The following is a 5499-nucleotide window of genomic DNA, read 5'->3' on the forward strand; positions in this document are numbered from 1 at the left end:
CCAAAAAAAAAAAAAAAAAAAAAAATGCTGCCCAGCTTAGCCCAGCTGTGTGCCAATGGAATACAAATTTGAATAAGATGCAAATCTTCCCTCAAAGAACTTGCAGTTTCATGGGGGAGAAACTAATCTTTCCAGGCATACACCTTAACGTGATTCCTTCAGGGCACCTCCTGTGATATTTGAATACCAGAAACCCCAATTAATAAGTCAACAAATAGTTATTGCCCTTGTCCACACGTATGTATGGTTGTTGAATAACTCTAGGCGCATCAAAAAATATATACCATTTTTTTCCCTTGAGATCTTATTTACAACAGTGGAAAACTGGAATCAGCCTAAAGAGACAACAACCAATAATAAACTATGACCTCAATTGGTAAAAACACAAATAAAATTACTAAAGAGAATACATCAAAAAGTTAGATAGAATCAGTTGTCTTTTTAAATCATGGTTTGTTATTTTGTGTATTTTCAATTTTTTCTACATCAAACATGTACTTTATAATTGAGAAGTTTTCATTCACTGCTAACTCACAAAAAGAAACTTCAAAAGTATAAGTCTATGGAATCTTTAGATTTTATTTTATCAACGGAATGTAGGAATTCTTACAAAGGTTAGATTGAATTTTTGGATGACGTACAGTTTGCTTGTCCTTTTGGTTTACTAAAGAGTTAATTTGTTGTTGGGTTTGCACATATTTGGCCTCCATTCAAAGCAAACCCATAGAGCAGTATCAGCCCAATTTTGCTTCATGACCCTAGCAATGTAACAGTGACAAAAGCACACGGCTCCTGCCCTCCCTCTCACATACACCCTGTGACTATTTCTTTCACCTACTTTCATTCATCTCCATTTTCCTTCTTCTGTATTTTTTATCCATTTTTCTATGCTGGTTTCCTTCCTCCCAAAAAAGTTTATGTGTGGCAAAAAAAAAAAAAAAAGTGTATGTGACTCATCAAAACATCCAAAATTCTAAATGCCAATTTGTTTTTTTCTGTTTTATTCTCTTCAAGACTCCTCCTAGTCAACTATAGATAAGGAACAGGTACCATTTTCCTGGGAAACTTGTCTGATCCATACTTCTGAATACAAATGATTTCAATATTCAGAACTTAATTCACATGAGCTCTTGGGTGGGAGGAGAGAAGACATCTTGGGAAAGCCGCTGGTAGTCACTGGATTTTATTGGGTTTTACTCTGCTCCCCCTTCTTTATCCTTCCACACTTATGCATAGCAAATCCACTATTGATTTTGAAAGTGTGGAGAGATGGAACTGTAACAGGAGCCAACACAGATCAACATTTCAGTTGCACTTCACGACACTGTTGTGCTCCGCACAGAGATTGTGCCTACCACGGCCTATTAGGTCCCTCCTTTCCTAACTCCTTTGTCCTTTCTCCTTTTCTACATTTCTTCCTCCTCCTTAAGAATTCTGACTTCACTCAGTTATCTCACCTATTATAGGAAAGGCTAGCCCCAACCCCAAGCTTAGACTGAGTCTTGATGAATGTAAGCTAATCATGATGGTGTCATTCCTTTGCCAGGATTGGCCTTGGCATGGTCATGCAATGCTTTTCTGGCCAAAAAGGCATACGGGGAAGACTGCTGGTGACTTTTGGGAAAGGTTATTGAGAAGTACAAGGGTGTGGCAGTGACTGTCATTCCCACCATGCATACTCCCCTTATTCCACAGGAGTAGAGAATTTCACTGGACACACGGACACTCAGAAGTAAGAACACATTTCTTAGCCTTTTTTGCAGCCCATGGTGCCCTGACAAGTTCTGGCCAATGGAATGAAAGCAGAAGTGTAGTGTAACAGCTCTTGAGAATCTTCCTCATCAGACAGCTGTCACGCTCTTTGTCTACTCTTCTTTCTCTCTCAATCTCTCTCTCTCTCTCTTTCTTTCTGCTGTGTGGAATGTGGATGTGATAGCCAGAGGTGGAGATCACCACCTTGCCTTGGATCATGGATGACTTGGGAATGGGGACCAAGTATGACAGAACAAAAAAGAAAAAAGTCACAGTTAAATTATTGTTATTTTAGGTTTTCTGTTACTTATAACCAAACCTAATACTAACTACTGGAAAGAAAGAGATGGCCTGTATTCAGTTTCTAAATGTCTAGAAGTTATGTCTGGAACTACTGCAGCCATTGTGTAATCATGAACCTTGCCTGAGGCCAAAGCCAAACAGGAGATGATATACAGCTGGAGTCACCCAACCCTGCAACTACCTTTCTAAGGGTTTTTTACTATGTGGGAAAATATAATTCAGTTTTGTTGAAGCCACTGAGTTGATTATTTCTGTTTCTTGTAGCTGAAAGTATTCTAGCTGATACAGGGTTTGATGATTTCTAATGGTTCTAAAGTATAATAAGTTCCTTCAGAAAAGACTCAGCTAACCAAAGATTTGGAAGAAGCAAGACTAAACATGAATGATTAAGGAAGGTGTGTTATAAAACATTTAGAAAATAAAAAATAGAGGGAAGGGAGATCCCATTATCCCACCAGTGCCAAATAACTATGATGATATATATATATTTTTAGTTGTGATCTCACTCTGTCACAAGACTGGAGTGCAGTGGCAAGATCATGGTTCACCACAGCCCCAACCACCTGGGCTCAGGCAATCCTCCAGCCTCAGCCTTCCAAAGTTCTGAAAGTACAGGCATGAGCCATTGTGCCTGGCTTCCATGAAGGTAATTTTGACATTCTAGTCTGTTGTAAAAAGTATTTTACATATAAGTAGTCACACCATATGTTTAATTTTATTTCTTCTGAATACAAATAAAAACTATTCAAAATTCAAGAAGCAACTACCTGGGACCTCTAATACGTAAAATATAACAAGGCAGTTTGAGGAGAAAATGTGAAAGTCAAAGAAAAACTGCGATAGTAATAATGGTGATAATGTTTCGGTTTTGGAGGGGTCAACTTTTGACCTTTGGCTTTTTTTGCTTCATTTCCCAACTTTTACTAGAGGGCAGGCCCAATCAGAGAATGACTCAGCAGATGCAGACAACAAAACTTTTTTTTTTCTTTTTATGAATGTAATCCTTAATCCTTACCATGACCTTGTCAGATAAGTGACAGGATTCTTATTTGACAGATAAGGAAAGTGAGGCTCAGAGCAGTTAAGCAACCCACCAGACACACAACTCATACGTGAATTGGCATCAAATCCCTCTTTCCCTCTTCTTCTCCAGCCAATTCACTAGACTCCACAGGAAAATGTCTCCTATGGGAGTTGTGAGTTAGACCAGCACTATCTTAAGGAATAATAATATCCAGATAAAATTTTTTTTCCCTTTTTTTTAATTTTAAAGATGTGGAGTACAATTAAAGGTTAGGTATACAAATGTTCGTTATGCAGGTACCCTTGTTGATCAGGTGTGCCCCCCCTTCCCCAGGCAGATTCCCACTACTGCCAATTCCTCTTCACACCTCCCTCTCCCAACAGTTTCCCACTATTGTCAATCCTTTTCTTATAGTATTATGATAATTGTTCAAGGTCCACTTATAAATGACCATGAATCGCCAAAACAATCCTCAGCAAAAAAACAGAGCAGGAGGTATCACATTCCCAGACTTTAAACTCTATTATAAAGCTACAATAATCAAAACAGCCTGGTATTGGTACAAGAACTGGCATATAGACCAATGGAACAAGATAGTCATAGTGGAACACGATAGAGATTCCAGAAGCAAAACCTCAATTTCTCAACCAACTCATCTTTGACAAAGTCTCCACCACCAACAACTGGGGAGAGGAGAACCTATTCAGTAAATGGTATTGGGAAAACTGGCTGACCACATGCAGAAGATTAAAACAAGATCCCTACCTATCACCATACACAATAATAAACTCTAAATGGATCAAAGACCTAAATGTAAAACCTCAAACTATAAGAACCTTGGGAAATTCAGGAGACACTCTTATGGAAATTGGAACTGGCAACCAATTTCTGATCAAAACCTCAAGTGCCCATGCCATAAGAGATAAGATAGACAAGTGAGGCCTCATCAAACTGACAAGCTTCTGCAAAGCCAAAGAAACCATCAAGAGAGTGGGGAGACAGCCCACAGACTGGGAAAAAATATTTGCCAACTGTATGTCTGACAAAGGCCTAACATCTAGGATCTACAAGGAACTCAAACATGCTGGAAAGAAAAAAACAAACAGCTCCATCACAAAGTGGGCAACAGATATGAATAGACACTTCTCAAAAGACGACATATGAGCAGCCCGACAGATAAATGAAAAATTCTCAGCCTCACTGGTCATCAAAGAAATGCAAATTAAAGCCACACTGAGATACCACCTAACTCCAGTTAGTGTGGCTATCATCAATAACTCAAAAAGCAACAGATGCTGAACAGAATGCGGCGCAAAGGGAACACTTCTACACTGTTGATGGGAGTGTAAACTAGTACAGCCTCTATAGAAAACAGTATGACAATTCCTAAAAGATCTAAGAACCAACCTTCCATATGGCCCCGCAATCTCCCTACTGGGAATATACCCAGAAGAACTCAAATCACTCCATAAAAAAGATACATGCACATGTATGTTTATCGCAGCATTGTTCACAGTAGCAACATGGAACCAACCATGCTGTCCATCAAAAGAGAACTGGATTTAAAAAATATGGTACATATACATGATAGAATATTATGCAGTCATAAAGAAGAACAAAATCATGAACTTCACAACAACCTGGATGGACTTAGAGTCTATTATACTGAGTGGCTATTCACAGAAACAAAGAACTGAGTATCACATGTTCTCACTGACAACAAAACTTTCTGGTCAGAAGACCAGTAAGAAAAAAACACTACACATTGAAGAGTGTGGGAGAAGCTCCTGTTTTTCTTTCTCTTTTTTCTCTCCCTGCCCTGCCCTGAGGCCAGTTGTGGATCTGCACGCCATGGCATGTGTGTTATGGGAAGAATGTGGGGGGACCCCCACTGCTTTTCTTTCTCACTTTTCTCTCATCCCTGACAGGGATGGGCCCAGATGTATGGAACTGGGGGCTTCATTAGCACAGTAGGCAAAAACTCTTAAAGAATCTCATCTTTCTGACCAGAGGATCCAAAAAAAGAGAGTGTGGAGGAAATCTCAGAAAGAGTTTGAGAATGGACCTCATTCTGTGAGTGAACTGATATAAGCCCCAGGCTGATCTGCAAGCTGGATATGGAGGAACACACACACACACACACACACACACACACACACACACACACACACACAAGCATAGCAAAGACTTTGAGACTTTGAGAACTGAATTAATAAAAGAATCATTGCCCAAAGACAGAATTGTGCAAGTGTTTGCTGAAACAAACACATGAAATTCTCCAGAGGATTTTAACAGGACTCGGAGACTCACAACATAATATTTAAAATGTCCAGGACACAATCCAAAATTACTTGATATATAAACTACCTCAAAAATCCGATCAATTGTCAGGAGAAAAAATAATCAACAAATGCCATGCT

The sequence above is a fragment of the Carlito syrichta genome, unplaced genomic scaffold (assembly GCF_000164805.1).
Source record: "Carlito syrichta isolate Samal-C Ts95f unplaced genomic scaffold, Tarsius_syrichta-2.0.1 Scaffold308823, whole genome shotgun sequence".
NCBI classification, from domain to species: Eukaryota; Metazoa; Chordata; class Mammalia; order Primates; family Tarsiidae; genus Carlito; species Carlito syrichta.